This window comes from Chinchilla lanigera, unplaced genomic scaffold (assembly GCF_000276665.1).
Source record: "Chinchilla lanigera isolate Chin_1 unplaced genomic scaffold, ChiLan1.0 scaffold00051, whole genome shotgun sequence".
NCBI lineage: Eukaryota > Metazoa > Chordata > Mammalia > Rodentia > Chinchillidae > Chinchilla > Chinchilla lanigera.
This window is the reverse complement of record NW_004955452.1, coordinates 8,824,807-8,848,871: the sequence shown is the minus strand read 5'-3', so window position 1 is coordinate 8,848,871 and position 24,065 is coordinate 8,824,807. Positions and strand designations below refer to the sequence as shown.

Genomic DNA, 24,065 nt, shown 5'->3' with positions numbered 1-24,065 from the left:
CCACGGGATTTTACACCCTGATTCTCCCACCAGTAGCATCTATTACTTTAAACAAATAAAAACAGCCACAGTGTCAGCAGTGTGCAGAGATCAATAAGTAATAATGGTTAACACAAGAGCAAATACAATATCTCAGTTGGTGGGGGTCCAGTGAAAGGAGTCCAGTCCTGTGCCAAGGAGCCAGGAGCCCTGACAGAGGTGTGGCCTTGATGGGCTGGGGCCAAGCAGGGAAGCCTGATCCAGCCTTTTCTGGAAGCCTAGGGAAGTGGTGGAGAGATTTGGATACAGAGCCTCTCCCGCTTAGTACCCCTCAGCACTGCTCACTGAGCACCTACTACGTGCCAGGGCAGTGTTGTACACATAGCACGGGGTAAGGCATGTGCTTGCTGAAATCTCACTGCCTGGCTCTATAACCTATGTTCTGCCTGCTGGCTGTGAGTCCTAGGGCAAGTTACTTAGCCTCTCTCTGTGTGCTCAGTTGTCTCATCTGCAGCACTGGACAACAATATTTATCTCATAATGTTTTGGTAGGAATTAAGATAGATGATGTATGGAAAGTACTTTAATCAATTCCTGACCCATGGTAAGCTCTTGGTAAGTGTTAGTAATTGTTAGAGTTGTATTGGTTCCACACCAAACAAGACAGATGTAGTCTCAGTCGGATGGGACTCCCCAGTGAGACAGGGACTGCTAACTCCACTTAATAGGTAAAGAAACTGTGGTTCATAAGTTAAGTAATTGGCCCAAAGTCACCTAGCTCGCCAGAGACAGAATAGGGATCTGTCTGAATGTATTAAACTGCATCTGGCTACAGGTGACAGAAGTGGCTAAGAGGAACTTCAGCAAACACAGCTTATCTTTTCTCCCTTGAAATGAGGACCAAAGCGCAGCTGCTGTGATGGATGCTCATGATCCCATCAGATACCCAGGCATTTTCTTTCTGCTTTTCCACTCATGGTGTGGATGGCTTTGTCTCTGTGTTTATTACTTCATGGTGACAGGAAGGCTGCCACAGCTCTTGGCATTTCATCTGGGTACTAGCAAAAGTGGAAGGAAGGCAAAGGAGTATGGTATTATTTCAGCCACATCTGTTCCTTATCCTGGACCATTCACTGGCCAAGGGAGATGAGATCATTTAGACCATGGTAATTATTCCTGTTAATATGAGGAGGGTCTGCCTGGAGAGCAAGCGAGTGGGGAAGGGAGTAGGTGGATGGTGGATGAGGAGGGACAAATGGTGGAGGTCCTCCACCATGCTCTATGGCCCGATGCTCTTCCTCTTTCTTCTGTCAGTGTACCCTGAAGACCCTGATAGGGCCTGAAATAGGTCCTGGGCCACTGAAAAAGTAAAGCTTCCCAGTTAGACAGAGGAGGCAATGGAGAGATGGGCTGGGCATTTGGGGCAGTCAGATCTAGGACACGGTGGGCCTAGAGAGCTGTAGGAGCCCCTGTGGGGCCAGCAGGGGAGGGACGCTCAGGGCACAGGAAGGAGCTCGGGCAAAGGCCCAGGAGCAGTGAGTGAGCCAGGGAGACACATGATCAAGGGGGTTTCTATGGCCCAGGCAGGTTCTGGAGGGCACAGGGTAGCCAAGGGTGGAGATGACAGGAAACAGTGGGGCTGGGCCCTGGGGGACCTCAGGAGCCACCTGCAGGGAGGGGTTTGATCTTGCCCCTGAGCACAGTGGGAAGCTCCGAGGGCAGCAGGCCATGGAAGTCTGGCAGGAGTTGCACTTACAGAGATCATAGAGGTGTGTGGCGGGGCAGCTGGGGAGGGAAAGCTGGTCTGGAGGGAGGCTTCTGTGTCCATCTCAGCTGGCACCATGGTTCCCTGGATACAGGGGGAAGGCGGATGGGAGGCTCCTTGGGAGGGCACCAGAGGGAGAAGAGAGGTGACAGGCAATCTGTGGAATGAGGAGGAACAGGAACGAAGTGGATATGGATGATCAGGTATAGCCCATCACGGGGTGTATTGCTCAGGCTTCCTGTTGCTGGAACAAAATATCTGGTACTTGCAATTTTAAAGAGGAGAGGTTTAGTTTGACTCACAGTTTCTGGGGATTCAGCCCATGGTCAACTGGCTCCAAGGCAGGAGCATCACGGTGGAAGGGCATGGTGGAGGTAGGAGGCTCACCTCAGGGTATCCAGGAAGCAGAGAACAAGAGAAAGGGGCTAGAGACCAGATACACTCCCTAGGTCATGACCCCATGACCACATCCTCCAACTAGATCCCACCTCCTATAATAGCCTGTTCAGTTATGAGCTTATCGAGGGGGTAAACCTCCATTTTCTATAACTGATAAAACAAGTGGACAAAGCCATTGAAGACAAACCTCAACAACAATACGACCCCCTTGACCTAATTGTCTTTAGAATAACACCTTACCCAAGGACAGCAGAAAATGTGTTATTGTTAAGTGCAAAGGTTGCATCCACCAAGACTGACTGTGCCTTGGGTCATTAAACAAAGTAACAAATGTAAAAGAAGTAAAAATCCTATGAAGCATGTCTGGGTAAAGGAAAGCCAGTGGATGAAACCATTGGTAAAGAGTGGGTTAACCCATTGAGGATGTTAGCGCTGTCACAATCTGGTCGTCTCTCCAGGAGTTCCTTAATCCACTCAAGCGACAACCAAGATTCATGAGCACCCCGTGCGGCCTGACCCTGAAGAAGAAGCAGGAAAATTGCTGGAACACCAACTTGGCTACTCAGAGCAGCCTTGACTGGTCTCACTTGTATCTGATGCGTTGTCCAGCACACCGTGAGAATGAGGGTATACGACCCCTACACGACCCCCTGGAGGTGGGGGCTGCTCAGCACTCTCCTGATACAACAGGACCCACAGCCCCAATGCATGACTGACTGTGCCTGCCAGAGGGTCACGCCCCCAGCCTCCTACCCTGCTCTGGTGGAGAAGACCCTGCCCAGATCTCCTGGACACAGCGCATCTGGGATGGGAGGGTCCAGGCCTGGTCCCCACCCCGGCCTGGTGAGTGCTAATTCCCGGCCCTGTGCTCCCCTGACAGTCTGAGCCTCTCAATTATGCAGTGAACTGTGGGTTGCAGGCGCAAGGTGAGACCTCCTAGCTTGCTGGGAACAATTTACCCCAGACTGCTTTTCCTTCTCCAGGGTGCTCAGAGGAATTGGCAACCAGAGGCCTGGACCTTGGGCCGTCCAACCTGGGCGGAGAGGCAGAAGTTCCTAAACTTCGAGGGGTAAGAGCTACACATTCCAGCCCTATGTCCTGCAGTGATCGCATTACTTTGCTGTCTAGCATGGTTTTGATAACTGTTTGTAAAACTGTCTGAAAGATACAAGCCTAGGACAGTGACTGTGCTGATATTGCAGGTCACTTGCCCTGTCGAGCTCTGGACCCAGCATGTTGCAAGCATGACTTCCTCTCAGTCTCATCACATCCTTGCCAGCAGGCACTGTCCCATAGGGGAGGAAACTGAGGCAGAAGAATGTAAGCCACTTCTCCAAGGTCACACTGCAGATCAGTTGTGGGATATTCTCCCTGACCCTGCCTGCCACCCCTCTCCCACAGTGGATAGAATGACCCTCTGTGATAATCTTCCTCCTACCTCACTACATAGAAGGGAAAGGAGAGGCTCAGAGAGTATAAGTAATTTGTCCAAAGTTGCACAGAGGAGCCAGCTCTTTTGATTCTCACCCAACCTGGTTGTTCTGACTACTTTCTCCTTAGGCCCACAGGGAGGCCTAGCAGGATACAGGAGCCAGACACGGAGGCCCAGGTACCCTTGGAGGATGCTTTGGAGGCAGACAGTGCCCACGACAGCCAGAAAACTGCACAGGACCCCGGGTTCCCTCTTTCCTCCTCAACACACTGAAGGAAAACACATCCTTTCAAAATGAAAGTTGGCTAGAAGTAAGCAGATTAGTAGTGTTTATGTACTAGCATTTTATTAATTAAGTGTCCTGGATAGACTGAAACCTGGGCATTTAATTTAGATTTATAGGGATAATTTAAATTTATAAGATCAGTTATTATGCATTGAGTACAGAAAATGTCAATTGATTTTCATAGGCACTATTTATTGAAGTATGAAGAAAGAAAGCTGCATAAAATGTAATTGCCCTGCGTTGAGTCTGAGAGCTGGCAGGGACTTGGGCAGGCGGTGGAGGGGGAGGCGCCCTCACCCCAGGAGCTGCTCTCTTCCTGTGTGGATGGCAGTTTCACTTCCCCTCATTAGTCATCTAAATAAAAGCTAAACATCATCCCATGAATGAGATCCGCACGTAATCACAGTGTGAGATGCTGTCGGGCCACTTCTGGCAGGCGTGGGAAGGCAGAGTGTTGCAGGGGAGGAGGGGAGCCCTGGGCTCTCCTCGGAGCCCTGTCACAGCCTGGCCTGTGACCTTGAGAAGCTCACCTCATCTCCTCATCTCTCTACACTGCTCTTCCCTCTCCCAGGCTGAGTATGGGAGGTGTCTGGGAGCCCCTGTCCGACATTACTAAAGTTTGATGAACCTGGGGATTTGATCCCACATCTGGATGGACATTGGATGGTATATGGTGACCTCTCTGGTCCTCCCACCCCATTCCAGGACACCAATACTTTAATTCTGAGGAGACCATGTCTGCTAGGAACTGGGGTACACAGCCCTCCCTCAGGTGGGGTTAGCCAAGCTATACACCTGCAGAAGAGCTGAGGACAAGCACAAGGACAGCTGTCCAGGGCAGAGCACCCCTGCCCTCTCCTGCCCTCTCCTGACAGATCCAGTAAGGCACAGCAATGGCTGCCCATAGCAGGGACCCCAAGGGCCACCTTTTCTTCATTGAGTGCCCCCTGGTGGGCATCTACCTAGGTGCCTAAGGGCTCCCCACTCTGCTATTTTTAGGTTCTATCCACACTCTTTTTCTCCAAATCTTCTTGTCACCAGACTGTCCGTCTTTTTCAGGTGCCCCCGTCCATTTAGCCATTTTCTGTGAATCTTTGCCTCTGGCTACTTCCCATTCCAGTGTAGTGGATTGAGTTGTGCTGCTTGAAGGCCTGCCTACTGCTAGGGCTTCTCTTTCTTCTCATCTTCTGGGTCTGCCTCTCTTCCTGCAGGAGTCCCCTGTGGCTTGTCCAGCAGGTCATCTGGTTCAGGGGCTAATGGTTCTTCTCTCTCCTCCCAAAGATCTATCTGCCCAGACACCAGAGTGTGAGCTTATTTGGAGTAAGAATCTTTACAGATGTGGTGATTAAGGTAAAGATCTAAAGATGAGATTGTCTGGGATCAAGTGGGACCTAAATCTAATCACACTGTCTCCATAAGAGACAAAAAGGGGGAAGACACAAGGAGACAGGGTGGAGGAGGCCATACAAAGATAGAGGCAGAGACTGCAGTGATGTAGCCACAAGCCAAGGAGTGACAGGAGCTACCAGCAGCTGGAAGGGACAAGGAAGTCTGTCCCCTAGAGTCTTCCATGAGAGCCTAGCCCTGTCGACACCTTGATTCCAGATTTCTGGCTTTTAGAACTGTGAGAGAATAGGCTTCTCTTGTTTTAAACCAAGTTCACAGTTATTTGGTTAGCAGCCATAGGAAATTTTGTTTGTTTGTTTGTTTGTTTTCTGGTACCAGGAATCGAACTCACAACCTTGCACTTGCGAGGCAGGTGCTGTGCCGCTGAGCTAAATCCCCAGCCCCAGCCATAGGAAATTAATACAGCTGGAGACAAACAATGCCGTACAAGGCCGGTGGTGTGGGCTGGGAAAAGATGGGAAAGCAGCTAGAGGGTGCTGTGAAACTCTTGTCACCTGATCATGCAATTTACTGGCCCCCACGATTCACTCAAGCCCTAACACTGCTCATACTGACTCGATAACTCAGTGGCCCAGATCAGCTCACTCCCAGGCCAGGATGGGCCACCTGAGCTGCATAGTCACTTGGTGCCCAGTAGCAGAAATTCCACCTCCACCAGGGCCCAGTCAAAGCCCAGAGCTTGTTCTCAAATGGAGAATAGATATCTAGGGAAGAGGACGAGGCTTTGCACTTGTGCCTAGCATCTCCTGCAGGGGCTGCCAGCAGCTTCCAGGTTCCTGGCCTTACACTGAGTCAGGTTCCACCAGACAGACTGGTCACAAGGCCCAGGGGCAAGCCTGGCCCTGAGATTGGTACTGCTTTTAGGTCTTTCCTGGCTCAGAGCTCACTGAGCTCCACAAGTTCTTTGGAAGGAGGGCTGGGGCTGCTGCCATGCTGAATATATCACATTCTTAGGCTCCTTGCTTCCCAACCAAGGTCTTCACGTTCAAGTAAGAGGAAGCTGTGAGTACAACTTATGTTGCAACTTCACAATCCCCAGGAAAATAGTTTAGCTCTGATACTCATCTGTGGCGGCCCTATGGCTTCGGAACACTAATGCTTCCTGCAGGGCAATCAAGTCTCTTGTGATGTGTCTGGGTTTTGAGCACAAAGTTTAAATGCACTGTTTGTTGTTTTCTTTCTACAAACTCTCCCAAGCTGTTCTAAGTCACCACTGCACTCCTTGTTCCTTATAACAGCCCTGATTACTGCCACAGAGGCCAAGTACAGCAGCCACCTGGTCTATAAAGCCCCATGTTCAATAGGTGCTTTGTTCCAGGTGAGCACAAGTGATGACTCCCATGATTTAATGCCACTGCCTGCCGCAGACTACCCCAGTCCCATTCTCCCTGGCCATGAGTCAAGTCCTTGCGAGGCTCCAGCCTAATCATGTCAGGCTGCCCATCTCCAAGTTCTATCCCAAGTGTTCATTTCCTGGTCACCTAGTGATTCTAAGAGCTATGTCACTCATTCCTCAGTGACAAGCAGCTGAGACTGCATAAGAATTGCAAACAGAGGGGGAAAGTACACAGAGTCCAGAAAGAAATCCTTGACAGGACTGGGAGAGCAGAAAAGGAACAGAGAAGAGGCCCTGGAGCTGGAGGACCCACTTTCTATGACAGGTCAGCATTGCCTTCTTGCAGCCTCTGAGCTGAGATGCTGCCTCTGCTGATGGTGTAGTCACCAAGTCCACTACTGGCCTGCCAGAGCCACTCAAGAGCTGTGGGGCTGGTGGCCACCTATGCAGCCTCCTCCCTAAGCGGAGCTGGGGACCAACCCAGTCTGTCCCATCCCCACCCTACTGCTCCCCACCGTGTTCCCTATGGAGTGGAAGCTGCAGGCGAGGGAGGCTGGGGAGTCCAGCTGGCCAGGACTCAGTGTACAGTGCAGCTGATGAGCAGCGGGTGGACAGTGGTGGGCAAGTGACCTGCACAGGGCTCTGCATTTGGGCTTTGGAGCTAAGCAGAACAGCCTGAGACTCTGCTTTGTGCCCTTGAGCATGTTCTCTACTCTCTCAGAGCCTCATTTTACGCAAGGATAATGTGAGGATCGTAGCATCACCCATAGGACTACTGTAAAGGGTTCAGTGGTGTGGGAAAGGGTCCACACCAGAGCCTGGAATCAAAATGCACTCACCGTCTAGTAGCTGATGTAGTCAGCTTTGCCTCACCCCATCCTACTTCTGACCTTGAACAAATGTTTAGGCCTCTATGGGCTCTGTTTTGTTCTCTGCAAAATGAATGGAGGTGGACTAGACACTTCCAAGGTCCTGCCAGCTCTGATGAGCAGTGTGGCTGAGCTATCCTTAAATGAAACAGACATGTTGGGACTGACAGGAGGGAGGCTCAGATTGCTGGAAAGGATCCAGCAGGAAGCGAAGGCTTGTAGGAGGCTCTGGCCACATCTGAGAGTTCGGGGCTACACGCTTTATCAGCGGACACGCTCACATGTCAAACATCTTACACCTCGGCCCCCTTAGCGTTCCCTTTGTCTCTAGGCTGATGCCGCCATTGGCAATAGCAACTTGGCCTCTGTTCACTTTGATGTGCTCACTCTCAACACTGCTCGATGGACAGGAAATTGCCGGGAGAAGCATTTCCTGCACATTGCAGCCTACAAAGAAAGGGAGCCTTAAATGCAATCCATCATGAAGATTAGGTTTGTAAGCTCAGGGCTCTGTGAGGGCCTGAGGGCCTGAGCTTGGAGACTCTTCTTATTTGTACTGGAATTATGAACTTAGACCTGTTGGAATTCAAGTCTGAGAGGCATTGAGAAGCCTGAAGAAGCCCTGGGTCCACTTGGAGGCTGAGAGCATGTCCAGCAGAGGCGGATTTCCAGGCTGTTCTGCCTCTTGCTAATTAACACTGCTCACCTAATTTCCTGAGAATTGGTTACTTTGTTTATAATAAAGAATAATAATATTTAGGGCGGTGATAGCAACGTTTTAGAGCTTCAATGATACAGCCTGCTGCAGCTCGCATGCCATAGGTCCGCCACCACTGATCTAGAGGGATGGGCACTTGTGTTGTTTGGCCCATCCAGCAACTTTGCCCTGTTTTCAGTACCCAGCACGCTCATCACCCTTCCTTCCAGAGACAAAGCCTCCTTGTACTACTTAGCAGTCTGTGACATTCCAGGCAGGTTATCAATTAGTGATTCTGTGGTGGACCTCTCTTCAAAGACAGGTACCAGTTTAGACCAATCATAGCACTCCATTTCCCCAGAAAATGCTGATTGGCCCAAGTGAACCACATGATTAAAATTAGACCTATCAGAATCCTTGCTTGGGACTCTATATATAGCTATTAAAGAGGGCAGTTCTCACTTCCCTCTGGAGTCACTACATGGGATGATGTGAGCTTGGACTTGCTGATTGTTATGTTTCCCCTTGACCTTTCCCTTTCTGCCTTGTGAATAAATCCAGCACCAGAGAGAAAGATGCTCCTACACAGTCAGAAACAAAAGTAAAGAGTTGCTGAGATAAAGAGAATGAGAGATCCAGTGATATAATTGGAGCCCCTGAATCCTGCTGTGCCTGAAGCTGGTCTCTGGAATCATTTGCAGTTCCAGAAGCTACTAAACTCCCTCTCTGGTTAACAGCATGACTATTTAGGTTCAAAGTATGGAAGAACCAACTCAAGTTATTCTAACCAAAGAGAGAGTTTAGTAGCTCCATAAAGGCTGGAATTTCCTCCAGCAGCATCGGCCACCCGGTGTTTGTCACTTTGATTGCAGGTATCTGGGGAGTGTCTGTCACCTAGCTGAGAGCTCCCAGGGCAGGTACAAGATACAGTGCACTCAGCATTCATTCTCATCTCAGAGCCTGGGGCACAGAGGGTGCTCAGGAGATATCTGATGAGTGAAGAGGTGGGTGAGTGGCCAGGTCCTCCTCCTCCTCCTGATCCTTATCCTGCCCAGGACCCCTGTCCATAGTGTCTCCTTAAAACACCCCTGAAACCACCCTTGCTCCAGCCTGTGTCATCCTTCTCCAACCTCCTGCTCCAGACTGGAAACTCTTCACTTATTCAGTCATTTGTAGCACAGTTATTATGAAGCTCCTCCTGTAAAGCACCTAGGAGCATAGTTCTAGGGACCAGGGAGACACGTGTGACTAGGAGAGACAGGGTCCCTGCCCCCATGCATTTACATTGGAGGGCACTGTGGAGTGCTCCACAAGGTCTGGCAGGTTCTGAAGTGTGCTCTGCAAACATCACACAGGGCTAGAGGGGCTGGCGGGATGAGAAGGAGCTGGAATTTTGACACTGTGTCCCCTATCATGCCCTCCTCAGCCCCTTGCATGAGCTGTTGTGGGAGGTCTAGCATGAGGAAGCAAAAGGAAGTGAGGTGAGGAGAATACAGGAACAGAGAGATAGCAGCAGCCTTTCCTAGAGCTGGCCTAGGATGGCGGGAGTGCGGCGGGGGGTGAGGGGGAGGCGGTGCAAGGAAGCAGAAGGCTAAGCAATGTTGCAGGTGGGAAGGGGGACTATCGGGGCTGGAAGGCGGGTTTTCCAGGCTTCTTGGGAGTGCCTTTGTCAAGAATGGGCTGATTTCTACCCTTGGACCTGTAGACTCAAGAGCTCCAAACCCGGATTTGAATCTGGGAGAGGGCAGGAAGAAGTAAATCCTCCAGCCACTGGTCAGCACCTCCCGTTGGAGGAACCCAGGTGAAAGCAGCTGGCAAGAGAGGCCCAGATACAGTCCCTACAGACCAGTCTCACAGGGAGAACTGACACGCAGGGCTGGAAGTGAATGGGGTGTGGAAAAGCACCTGCTGAAGATGGTGCTACACATGGATCCTGAATGGTGTCCAAAGGCCCATGTCTTACAAGCTTAGCCCGCATTCTCTGATGCTGTGAGGCAGAGGAACCCTTAAGCGGTGGGACCTGGTATAAGAATGTAAGGTCATTGGGGGGTGGCCTGGAAGTGCACTTCCTGTCTCTCTCTTTGCTTTCTGGCTGCCATGGGATGAACTGGCCTCCTCTGCCACACATTCCTGCCATGATGTACTGTACCACCACAGGCTCAAAGGCAATGAGGCCCAAACAGCTGTGCACTGAAACCTCTGAAACAAATACAAATTAAGCCTTTCCTCCTTATAAGTTGTTTATCTCGGGTATTTTGTCACAGCTATGGAAAACTAATTAACAAAGATGGTTATGAGAATATCCCCCAAAACCTTATGGTGTTGCTTCAGAACGCTTTTAAATGTATTTTAGTGGCTCTATATTTTCATATTAGTTGCATGCTTCACAAAATGCAATTAATTTATTTTGTGAAGCTATTTTAAAAGGAAATTAGATGGTTTCATGCTCAGGTGGAGAAAAAATGACCTTCACATCAGGACCCCACCTGAAAAGTGGGTCCCCAGCGCACATTTGGAGCTCTGTGGGTACAAACAGGCTGTGGAGAAAGGCAGGGAGCCCAGGGACTAGGTACAGGTTCTGCCTCAGCTCCTTGCCTGTGGTGTGGCCTTGAGAAAGTCCCTTGTCCTTGAGCCTCAGTTTCCCCAAGCTGCACCAGCGACTACTAATGGGCTTCCCAGATCCAACCAATGGACCAGGAGCCCCTTGAGAAGCCAGAAAGCACTAGGAATTTGAGATTGGTGGGTTCCAATTAGGAGAGATGGATAACTGAATTTAATTATAGGGAGGAAAAAAATCCAAACAAATGTCTCTGGGAAGACACCTGGGAGCATTTACAGGATGATTAAAGTGCAATGATGAGCACATGTGATTAACAGCTGCTAGGACATGAGGGAATACCCAGGGCCAGGTGCTGCCATGGCAGCCTGGGGAGGAAGGAGAGGATCTGGGACAGCTGGAGCAGTGAAGAGATGACCCCAGGTGTGTTTCTGAGGGATTTTCCATGGACGAGGCCCTGTCTCTCAGCATCACAGTCTCCCCAGCCGTACAATGAAGATGTCAAACAGATTATCCCTGTAGCTCCGATCAGCCCTGTACCAACACAGAATGGGGAACACAAGTTCCTAGGTCTTCGAACCAGGGACAGACTTCCTGTAAAGTTATGGGTCCAAGCTCCACGGGCTGAGCTGAGCTTGGCCCACTTCTTACCAGCCCTGTGACTTTGGACGCTCCTCCTGCCTCTATGCCTTGGTTTACTTCTGTGGAAAGAGGAAAATATAGGAGCCATCTTGCTAGCTTTCATTCTCCACTGTGCTATTTCTCTACTGTCTAATCTGTTCTTTTGTGCCTTTCCCCTTTCTCTGTCTTCTGTAGAATTGGGTATTATTCATGACTCCACTTTGTCTTCTGTGTTGGCTTGTTAGCTGCTACTCTTTACTTTGTGTATTGTGTAGCTTGGGGGTTTGTAGAACATGTCATTAACACAGTCTGCTCCGTTTCCCATAGTGCTTAGGAACCTCACAGGGGCCTTTCTACCTCTCCTCTCCCACTTTGATGCTGCTGTCAGATGTTTGACTTCTACATGTGCTAGGAACCCCACGCTACATTATAGTTTTGCCTGATATCATGTGTATGTGTGTGTGTGTGCGCGCAGCATCTTTCTTTGCACAGCTGAGCAGTGTTCCACTGTATGGATGTGCCGCCAAATATTTATACGTCCATTCACATATTGAAGGACAATTTGGGACCCTCTCTCCTCCCTGCATCTCTCACCTACTTACTTGTTCCCCAGAAGATTCTGTGAATCCAGGTCTAAATTTCAATTTACAAACGTGGGAGGAGGAAGATCAGCACCCCATCTGAGGCAGCAGGGGGTACCTCTGATGGAGGTAGAGGGCACAGCATGGCCACTGAGGGAACACTGTTTCCACCTCCTTTCTCCAGGGGATTAGACTGGACATATTCTGGGATCCCTGCCAGCCTGATATCCCGTGTCTCCTTAACTAGGAGCCAGGGAACTTGAGGTTAGAAATGGAGGCTGGGGAGAGGGCAGGGGGCCAGCAGGAGCTCTGAGCCAGGCCCTGGGTGGGAATATTTGGGGGAGATAGAGGCTGGTGGAAAGAGAGGACAGACCCAGAGTGGGAGCATCCAGTGGGGTCCCCAGGCCAGGGCAGTAAGAGGAAGGCGGAGGGTAGGGGTAAGCACTCTGGGCAGGAGTCAGGGCCTGAGTCAGCTCTGGTCTGCTGCAAACTTGCTGTTGATCTTGGGCAAGTCATATGGTCTCACTGGTTCAGCCATTCCATCTGCCAAAAGGGGGTGATCACTCCTGCCCTGGACACAGGGCTATTGGGAGGACTGACAGAGCTCAAGATGGGAAAAGTAGCCTGGGAAAGGATGTGTGGGCATGGTGCTCCACTCACCTCTGCTCCAGCCTCCCGGTGACTGGCCAGCCCCTGGTTTTCTCATCTCTGAGAACCCAGTTGATTGGAGAAGGCAGAGCTTTTACGTAAATAAAGGCTGGTCCTGCCCCTCCTCCTCAAAGTCACCATGATGGAGGCCTCACACATGCAGACTGGAGCCTCCTGGGTGGTGGCTGGAACCTTGTGAAACACTGAATTATCATCCAAGTGCAGACAGTTCCAGCTGTCCCTCCCAGGAGCCGTGCTGCTCCCCAGCTCAGCACTGACTGTCCCTGCCTCACGTTTGCCCCCTACCCCAGCTGCGCTCCACTGGATGACTGACTGCACCTGTCTACACCTTTGTTTAGTGTAGGTTAGAAAACCTACCACAGGCAGTTCGTGACCTGGCTCTCTGAGGCCTTCAGCACTACTGGGAAGCCTCCTAGCTGTGAGGCCTTGGGCTGGACAGAGGACAGGGGTCCGCAGTAGAGAAGAGGCCCTGCTGTCTTGTGGCACCTTGGGAGTGGGTTTGCAGGTCCCGCAGCGAGGAGTTGGCTGGGCAGGTGTCTGTGTTAGTCATCTTTCCACGACAACATATAACTGAGATCACTCAACAAGAGGAAGGTTTGTTTGGGATCACAGTGTCAGAGGTTGCTCAGCCCCGATCACTTTGAGCCTGTGGTGAGGCAGAGAATAATGGTGAGGGTAGATGGGGGAGGAAGCAGTGCCCAGCATGGCAGCCAGGAAGCAAGGGGGCAAGGATCCCAGTGCCTCGTCAAAGCCATGCCCCCGATGATGACCTCGCTTCCTTTCACTAAGCTCTGCCTCCTAAAGGTTCCACCACTTCCTCATAGCATTGCTCTCTGGGGGGCCAAGCTTTCAATTCATGGACTTCTGGGGACACTCTGCAGTTGCCAAGAACCGAGGCAGTACAGAGTGGGTGGGTGACCCATCCAAGCCCACATAGCAGGCCACTGGCAGAGCCCTGCCAAGGAGCATGTGACAGCACAGAGTGAGGACAGCCACTACGGGACCCTGCTGATTTTCAGTTCTCTTGTTCTCCTGAAGTCACTTTCTTCCCGGAGAAGACTGAGTGCCTGTGAGAGGCCCCATTCACAGTCAGAGTCCAATCCCTGTCTGCCTCCTTTCCTCTTAGGCCAGCCAAAGGCCCAAGGGCTGGGCAGAGGAAGTTGGGCTTGTCCTGTGCGTCCCCAGAAGGGTGCCCTTCAGCTCTCCTCTCAGCTTCCCCCTCCCCCAACACTTCCTGCCGCAGTACTTCCTGTGGGGTCCCCCAGGAACAGCAGGAGCTGCCCCTCCGGCAGGTCCTGTTCTCCCATCATTCACTGTGCTCCTCCCCTCCCCTCTCTTCTTTCAGCACCTCCCTTCCCACCACTGATAAGAGGAGTTTTAATTATTATAATTATCACCTGAAAAATTGGTTCCTGCCACAGATAATTAAATAAGATTCCGCTCTACTCTCCCCATTTCTTCCCTCACCTTTAAGTGTGACAGTGGGTGTCCTGGCACCTGGAGATGAGAGTTCTGAGGGGGCCTGAGGGGGCTGCGCAGGCAGGATGAGGTGAGGTTAGATGAAGACCCATCGGGAGGGAGGAGTCCTGGGCTGGACTGAGTGTGTGCACGGGGGCATATGACATTGAAGTGTGTGCTCCTGTGGACCCATGTGTAAGGACAAGAGCAGCAGCACCTGGTCAGGCCAGAGTATGGGAGATGGGGCTGGTGACAAGGGATGGTAGGAGGGTACCTGGGGTATGGGTGGCAGATGTAGGAGCAGGGCTGTCCGTGGAGTGGCAGGTGGGGCTTGCAGGTGAGGTTCCCTCTTCCTGGCTGTTTATTCCCCTCTCTGAGCACCTTTTTTCTCATCTGCAGACTGAGTGCAGTGACTGTGCCTCTTGCTTTTGACCTTGAACAGTGAAAGTTTGGTGTAATAGGCAGGTCCCCAGCTGAGTGCCCAGAGAGAGCGAGTTAATGGTATTTTCCACCCCAGGTAAGGGGACAGGTGACCAGCCATCCTGGTTATCCTAAAAGTCAGACAGCTGGCCATGCCCATGGGGACAATGTAGTGACCTCTCAGGTAACGAGGCATGACCCATGGGTATTGAAGTGTCAGGTCATAGGGAACAGGAAGCGGGCTTGTCTTGTCTAGGGTCTTCCTCAGGAGGTCCGCCAGCTATGGCCCCCACGGGTATTTCTGCTCTGACCTGGAGCATCATTGTGAGCCAATCTACCCCCAGACAGGTTGTGCCCATGGTTTGGGGCTGGGGCTGGGTAACTCCTACTGCAACCTCTGCCTCCTCGCTGGAATCTCATTTCCTCTTTTCTTGCCTTTGTGCTTCTGCTGACAAATAGCCAACAACTGGCTCTGCAGAAGGAAAAGCCCTGATTAGTGGTGTTTGCCAGTGTCCGTGGTGTCAACATTTCCACTGTGGTCAGTTTCAAGCTACCCGTGAGATATCACTGGGCAGAAAGCTTGGAAGAGACCTGAGTCACACGCTATTGTGGAGTCCCTCCACCACACAGGTGCAAAAGATGCAAACAGCCCCGAAAGCCAGCACAGCAGCATGATACTAGGAGGCAATTAGGAACTGATTGAGTTTTGAGTATTTGTTCCCTTTGTTTTTAATGTAATTTATCTCATCACAAGTTAACATAATAATATTTAATAACGCCTGTGGTAAACAATGGGCTGACAAAATTTCTGAACCTTCCCCCTCAGTTCAGGCTGACTCGGGCCGACTCCAGTGCACTGCTGCCCCCTCGAGACATGCTCGTCACTCTGGTTCTCGATCCTGCAATTATGGAAACAAAACTTTGCTTCATTTCTTGAGCTTCTGAAATAGCTCAGCTCAGAGGCCAGGCTGTGCTGCCCATCTCAGCCTATCAGCCTCCCTAGTGCAGTGCTTAACACTTTCAAGGTATTATTCCATTCCTTTATCATCAGAAATGACGGTTACATTTCTAATTTAAATGTCCCTATACCAAACTCAGTTCATCCCAGGGAGGGTAAATGGGGAGAGTTCCTGGGAGCTTTTTCTGAGTAGTTACCCCTCCAGTCTTCACGGAGACCCATGGAGGAGGGGGCGTTGGGCCTCTCGGGTCTTCCTGGCAGAGCTCATTTGTTACTCTCTGGGTGGTAATGCCCTCTCAAGCCCCTTTGCCCTACCCTAGCCTTGCTCTCGTGGTGGACTCTTGGTCAGCAAACTTGTTTTATGGGTAAAAGTAGGAAGTAGAAGGACGTCCCCATTTTGCATGTGGGAAACTGAGGCCCAGGGTGGGCAGGATCTTGCTCAAGATCACTGGTCCTACCAGGAATGATGCAAAAGAAGACACCTTGTTTCCCCAACCTTCGTTCTTCCTCTGAGCATCTCTTTCTAGCCCTATCGGGACAAGGGGACAAGAGGAGAAACAATGGGAGGATTACCCAGGGTTTGGGACAGGAGCTCCTCAGCCGTGACGCTGGGACAGCTGCTTATCCCAGAACCCTGCGGCCAAGTCAGGAGCATGAAAGGGTCTGAGGAGCAGGTCCCTGCTCCACCTCCGCAGTACCAACACCAGCCCCTCGCCTATCAGGTCATTCACTCATTGGTTTCAGCCAGCCTCAGAATTTAACCCAAGTCTCCGCATTCTTTCCATTCTCTCACCAACCACAGCCCACAAACCCTTACCTGGGCAGTTCCTAGCTGGTCTCCCGACCCCACTCATCCTCACTCCACTGACAGAGTGATGGCTGTGAGTACTCCCATCATGTTCTCTCCCTGAGTAAACCCTTCAGGGCCCCCTCTGCACTCACATCAGATCCCCACCCCTCAGCCCCAAGGACCGGGGGGACCTGTCCCCACCTGCTGCTGTGAGCTCATCACCGCATCTCAAGGTTCCTCGTTCCGGGTTCCAGTTCCTCCCCTCTCCTCAAGGCCTCAAGGTCAATCTGACCATTGGCCCAACCTTGGCCCAAATATTCTACCCATCTCACATGTGCCTGGCTGGGATCCCACCTCTGCTGTTCACTTTGGGCCCCATTTCCCCATCCACCAAATACTTCATCAATGCAGATCCAGGAGCCAAAATGGCAGCACTGGAAAGAAAGTTTCCAACCATGATGATTACACAGGGGAGGGGCCTGGAACCCAGAGAGGGACAGGCATTGGGTTCAGGTCACTGAGCGAGTTGTTGGAATTACACCTACCTGGTCTCCGCCACCATGGTTGTGTAGAGCCCATCTGAGAATTGGCAAGAGCAGGAAGCCAGTAGAATCCCTGGGGTTCTCATTCTCCAGTCCAGATCTAGTAAGAATCTCAGAGGTGGAGCCAAGAAGCCTGGTTTAGACAGTGTCCCCGGTAGCCCTGGCGAATGGCAGATGTGTAGACTCAGGGATGGTTCACCCAAGTTCCCTTCGTTCAGGGATGCCCCATGACTTGTAAGAGCCAATGAGTTACGTTAAAACTTTTTCTGGAAATGGAAGAACAAACAAAACTTACTTGATCTTTCCTGTGGAATTTCAACGGAGAGGATGTGAAGGTTGGTGCTGCTGCAGCCACTCCTAAAGCCAGAGGTGCTCCTGGAGTCTACCTTGCTCTATGCTGCAATCAGTCGCACTGCTTTCCTTCTCATTACCTGTACCTGCAAATGCTGGCATAACTGTTGGTATCCCTGCACTGCTGCTCCCTATTCAGGACTCGGTTTCCCCACCTGCACAGTAAAGGAACTGGGCTGTGAAGCCCCACAGTAGGCCCTGGTCTGATATTCCAGGTTCCTAATAAACCTGGGACCTGAGGAGCAGTGGAGCTTTGGAGACAGGCAGGGAGTTTCCTTGCTGATTCCCCAGGGCTGGGGAGACAGAGCTGGAAAACAGTAGGAGGGATGTTGATAAAGACAAGTCACTTGTGGCTTTTGCTTATCCACCTGCTGGGGGATTTGGCTCAGGGAAAATGGTTCCAGGGGAGAGAAAAGGAGCTTCTTGCTGAGCCCGTGGAGAAAAGGAAGAGGCTCACATGGTGACAGTGATACTCCCAGGCTCACAATAATCACTCGAGCTTCTCAGTTTTGTGAAATATATTCTCTCCTTGAACATGTCTATGGCTCTGGGCAGAAAGCAGGTCCTAGGAAGTGAGGATGCTCAGAGAGGGGAAGTGGCTCACCCAAGGTCACACAGCCAGGTGGGGCTAAGCCAGGGCTTGAACCCATCTGCATATTGTCAGTGCCCAGTCTCCCTAAACAGCTGTGCTGCCCTGACTTGTGGGGTATTATGTGGCAGTGCCTGCAGTCCACGCTCCAGCAGAGCATGTCTGGCTATAGAGGGCCATCTTCTTGCTATCATTGCTTGAGCTCCCAGGGGCCTGAACAGGAGGATGGCGAGAGGAGAGGCCGCTGCACATACTGTGGTTTTGGGGCCACACTCATCCTGGCTCCACCATTCAGGGGTGTGGGGTTAGTGTCAGTGACTTAACCTCTCTGTCCACAGCCTCACCTATGAGATGGAGACCAGTAAGAGCCCCCGCCCAGAGCTGTCGAGTGCTAAGGTAGTTAATGTATGCAGAGCTGCTCCAAAGGGGCCTGGCACAAGAGGGCCCAAGTGAGTGTCATCCTGACTTCCTTTGTGGAGAGAGAATGATCCAGGCTGGTCTAGTCCCTCAAGAGTCTCAAGGGTCCTACGTGAAGCCCTGATCTTAACTCTGAGGCCCCACCCTGGTCTTGGGCCTTCTGCACTGTTCACACAGAAAGCAGGCTTCTCTGCTCTCGGTCTCTGTGTGGAGCTCACCTGTTTCAGGTCTGAGCTCCTTCCTCAGCAGCCTCCATCCAGGCAGCTCACCTGCCCAGCTTCTTGCCCGACTCTTTCAAGAAACCCTGGCTGACTCATTCTTGTACACTTGCTTCTCTCCAATGGCCAAGCCTCTTGTCCTGCGTCCTCTTACCAACACCCAACTCCTGGTGGTGTCAGGAAAATTGCTTCCCCTCCTAGAGCCTCTGTTTCCTCTTCTGGCAACTGGCCATGCTCATCCTGCCTGGCCCCCCTCACAGAATTAGGATGCAGATCAGATGGAGGAATGGCTGAGTGGGAACCGAAGCAGGAGTTATGGAGAATGTACCTCCCTTCATCACTGATGGAGCTGACTCTGGAAGATGGGCTCATCCCTGCAGTCCATGGACCCCTGCAAACCCTAGGACTAGACAGGGGTTGCCCACTCTTGGAGGAATACTGAGTCCCCAGACACCCCAATGGCAGGGTCTAAGGCCGGGTTGAGGGGGCAGGAGCATATGGCTCCTCCGCCGATTCACACCGCTGGTGGGGGGCAGGCACCTGGGCAAACCCTCTGGGGGAACAAGAAGTGAAGAAGCCTCCCCCAACTCCAAATAATGAAATGACATCATGTCTACACACTGCGCGTCATTCTGTGCCCAGAGAGAAAGAAATTGAGGTTTCTAAAAGTTAACTTACTAGCTTGAACCCCTGGGAACCAGGAAATGAAACTCACCTAGGTCTGACCCAAACCCCTTGCTCTTAACACTCCTGGAAGTGATCTCACCTGGCCTTCCTGGGTAGTTCTCTCGGCACCAGCTGGCTTGACACTCAGACATGCATCTTCCCTTTGCACCTTTAGTTGCCTCCTAGTGGATTCTACCAGCTGGTCTTTGTTTTGCCCTCTGGAGCTGCACAGTGAATCTAATCTCTTTTAGTAACTGCAAAATAAATTTAATAAACTCGGTTATGGTGTGTAATCTGACACACAGGTTGTGAAATTTCTGTGCCTCAGACTCTTTTTCATAATTGTTAGCACCATGGAAATTGCAGGGATTAGAGAGTAGATTATGCACCAGGAGAGATCAAATGAACTGGCACAATAAGGCAGGCTGGGCTTTGCATTACATTAGGACACAGGTACAGGCCATTTAACTCCATGAGGACTAACCTTAGGGTTTCCTAGGAGACTCAAAAGTAGAGAGACTTGAGGTATTTCTTCTAAAAAATATCAAATTCATGACTAACATCAAACTCAAGGTACAAACTTAAAAGCTTTTCCTCTAAGATCAAGAAAAAGAAAAATGTGCCTGCTTTTCTCACTTTTGTTGGAGCAATCAAGCAAGAAAAAAATAAAATGTATCTAAATTGGTTAAAAAAATTTCTCTGTTCAGAAAGGACATAATCTTATATATTGAAAATCTTAATAACTGCATGCATGTGAGCATGCATGCACACATGTGTACATACACACACACATCTGGTAGAACTAATTTAAAAATTCATCAAAGCAACAGAATACTAAACCAAAGCACAAAAATCACTTGCACTCTTATACACTAACAATAAACAATCTAAAAAGGGAATTCAAAAAACAATTCAGTTACAATAGTATCAAAAAGAATAAAATACTCAGGATTAATGTAAGCAAGAATGCCAAGACACATATGATGAAAACTTCAAAACATGGCTGAAAGAAATTAAAGATGCAAATTAAGAGAAACATATTCCATGTTTACAGATCAAAAAACTAATATTGTTAAGAAGTCAGTGCTGTTCAACTTCATGTTTTTTGCAGAAATAGAAAAATGCATCCTAAACTTTAGATGAAATCTCAAGGGTCTCCAAAAGTCAAAACAATCTTGAAAACAAAGAACAAATTTGTAGACCTTAAACTTCTTGATTTCAAAATGTATTACAGAGCTCTCGGAATAAAGGCAATGTGGTGCTCTTTAAGGACAGACATATCTGCCAATAGAATAGAACGGAGAGCTCAGAAGTAAGCTTCAAATCTACCTTACATGATTTTGAATAGTGATGTGAAGACCATTCAATAAGGGAACAATGTTTTTGACAACTGCTGCTGAGAAAGCTGGGTAGCACCAAGCAAAACAATGAAGTTAGACTCCTACCTGACACTATATACAAAATTAATACAAAACTGAATCAAAGATCTAAATGCAAAAGCTAAAATGAAAAATGTCTTAGAAGAAAACATAGGGAAAAAATTTCATAACATTGTATTTTTCATGATTTCTTAGGAGAAAACACTAAAAATACATGCAAAAAGAAAAAAACAATAAATTGAGCTTCACTCTTTCATTAAAAAACCTTCATTATCAAAGGACACTATCAATACAATTAAAAGCCACCAAAACGGAAAGGAAATATTTTCAAATCAACATCTGATGAGGAATTAATATCCAAATTATATGAAGAACTCTTAGGCTCAAAAATTACAACAAAATAAAAATCAAGAAAGGGGTTTGAATAGATATCTCTCCAAAGAAGATGTATTAATATAGCTAATAAGCACAAGAAGATGCCCAACATCACTAACAACCAGGAAAATGCAAATCAAATCAACAATGAGATACCACTTTATCCTTATTAGGAGGCTGTCATAAAGACACACACACACACACACACACACACACACACACTCACAGAGAGAGAGAGAAAATAAGCACTGATGAGGTGAAAAAGTAGAACTCCTTTGGCATTGTAGATAGAATGTAAATCATGTAGATACTGTAAAAAGCAGTATGGTGAATCCTTACAAAATTAAGCATTAAATATGATCTAGCATTTCCACTTCTGGATATGTACTCAAAGAACTGAAAGGAGAGAATACAGCAGAGTGAATGTGAAGAAATAATCTCTGAAAAAGATCCCCAAGTTTAAAGAAAAAAAAATATATATGTATATATATTCAAGTTGCTCAATAAACTTTAATTAGGATAAACTCAAAGAGATGCACACTACATACATAATAGTGAAAAGGCCCAAGAAGAGTACTTTCAAAGCAGCAATAGAAAGAATGGTGGATCATGTGTGATGGGGCTCCCAAAGCCCTTGGTCACACAGCAAAAGGTGAGTGGCAGTCAAGAGTGAAGCTTCATCTATACTTACAGCCACTGCCCAACTCCAGCATTGCTGCTTGTGCTCCTCCTCCTGTCAGATCAGTGGCAGCATTAGATTCGTATAGAAACGAGAACCCTACTGTGAACTATGCATGTGAGGGATCTAGGTGACATGCTTCTTATGAGAATCTAATCCTGAAACCATCCCCGCTCCCCTGCTCTGTGGAGAAATTGTCCTCTACAAAACTGGTACCGCGACGTTGGGGCCAAATGCTTGGTAAGGTTAAGCACTGACTTCTCATCAGAAACGATGGAGATGGAAAAGCAGTGGGATGACATTTTGTGCTTATTAAAAAGCAAGTCAGTCAAGAATTTTGCATCTAGGAAAATCATCCTTCAAAATTGAAGTAGAAATTAAGATATCCACAGACAAGAAGAACCTAAGAGTGGACCAGCTGGAAGTACCTGATTCCCCCTTTTTTTCTCTATGATAGCTTCAGAGTGTGACTTGGCTGACAGCTGTAGTGCCCCTTCCCATTGCTTCCCTTCACTCTTCCTAAGTCTCCTGAGATTGGACTGGACCAGTACATCCTCCTGCCAGTTAATGCTGGGTACCCTAAGGTTAGGTGCAGCTCAGTTGTCATCCATGGTGCTCCCTTCCTGATTCCTGTCTTTCTGGATGTTTCCACTTCTCTGAGGAAGCAGCAGGGAAACTGCCCCTAAAGTGGCGGAGAGCAATAAGGGATCTAGGCTCATTATCCCCAAATCCCAATAAGCTGTGATTAATACAGCTATCCCTCCTAGAGAGTCCCAGCTTTAGCACCATCATTTTCACAAAGACTTGAAAGCTATCAATCAAATAGCCACATCTCATGTTTCTCTGAACTAGCCCCAGGGCATCAGTGCTGAACACAGAGTACTCACTTCAGGAGGTGTCTACCCTGACCACAGCAGACTTCAATTTGAAGCAAGCAGTAAAACTGAATTTGGAACAATCAGTAGGCTGAGATCTGAAGGCTTGAGTTCATTCCAATTAGGACCAGTCAGCAGGCCCAAATTTGGACCAATCACAGGCCTGCTGTGATGCCATAAGCAGCACTCTTGGTACACTCCTTGGTTTGGTCTAGGATGGCTCCGTCTAGTGCACTGACCCCTCTGTACTACTGCTGCTGTACAGGTCCTGTTTAAATAAGGCCTTTCTCTAGTGTTCCCATAAATCTACTCATGACTTATTTCTTAGGTAATATGAGCCTGGAAGGTAGCATAAATCTATTTGTGACTCCTCTTGTAAGTAGTGTGGATACAGCTGTTGCTTTAAAAATAGCTATAAACACTAAGGGCTCTTGTCCCTAAAGAACTCGAGGGACTAGCTGCCAAAAAAAGGATCAGCAACAGAGAGCAGCAACCAGCAGTACAGACTGACTATATCCAGCCCTCACTGGTGTCAACTGGTGGCAGTATCATGAGCAGCAGATACCAGCAATCAAAAGTATTGGCTGGCAGCATTTGGCATTAACTGGTGCCAATTAGGGCCCAGAACAATAACACTAAGGGCTGACGATCATTGGTACGCAAAACCCTGAGCTATTAGCAGAGCAGTACTTTGTCAATTCATGATTTCTATCTGAATCCAAAAAAAAAGAAGAACCTTCAGCTGATTGGCAACTAGCAGAGAAATTCCACTAGCAATACCAAAGACAGTGCTTCAGGCTGACATGAGCAGACTGTGGTTAGTAATTTGAACCTACATGAAGAAATCCACAGCTGTTTTGTGCTGGTAAAGTTATCTACATAGGTAAATAGAAAGACAGTTTAAATGCATGTTTTGTAATTATTTTCTTCTACTTCTGATTTAAAAGATAACTGTACAAAGCAGTAATTATAAATCTACCTTGACAGACTTTTATTGTATGAAGGTAATTTGTGTGACAAAAGTAGCACAAAAGAACGGGGATGTAACAGAACTTTATTGGAGCAAAGTTTTTTATGCTATTGAAATTAAATTGGTATTAATATGATCTAGACTGTTTTAAAAACATATGTTCTTTGGCATCACCACGGCAGCCGTGAAAATATGACTCTGAAATACAGTACAAAAGGCAATAAGAAAATTAATATGACATCAACAGCAGAGTCAGAATTCAACCTTGGGTCAATGTGAGTGAGGCCCTGCCTGCACTGTCACCAGGCAGTACCCACGGCCGCATCTCCTTTATGCTCTTGTGTGCTCTCTGAGGCCAGCAGCAGGATCCAGGAGAACTGAGCAAGCAAATTTGGTGATTTGTTCACGGTGCGGTGGCTTGTTCATGGCAGGACCTAATCTAGAATTCCAGAGTCTATCTGCTTTACCTTGAAATTTGTGAAATTTTGCCATACACTCAAACCCTGGTCTCAATATTTAGATATTTTAAAATCTAGTGGAGAGTGGCTGTGTGTGTGCAAAATGCTTGTCCCCAGGCCTCAGTGATTCTCACCTGGTGGGCACTGGATAGGGTTGGGAACTCTGTAAATTAAATACACACACTCCTCACTCTTAGAGATTCTGACAGAAAAGAGTATGCAGACCCCACCTACAGAAATGCTGGTGTTAGGATAGTTCAGACCTTGTTTATCCCTCAGGATCTGTGGAGCTTGGGTTTCAGGACCCATTATGATACAAAAT

At 48.9% G+C, this 24,065-nt stretch overlaps 1 long non-coding RNA gene across 1 annotated transcript; it reads right to left on the bottom strand.

Moving 5' to 3' along the window:
* Positions 1 to 15,194: 15,194 nt before the first annotated feature.
* On the bottom strand, positions 15,195 to 19,227 carry LOC106149703. Its single transcript, XR_001236028.1, has 3 exons — positions 19,108 to 19,227; positions 16,770 to 17,203; positions 15,195 to 15,375 (listed from the first exon to the last, which is right to left on the bottom strand). It is a non-coding gene; the product is annotated as an uncharacterized LOC106149703 (long non-coding RNA).
* Positions 19,228 to 24,065: the final 4,838 nt, after the last annotated feature.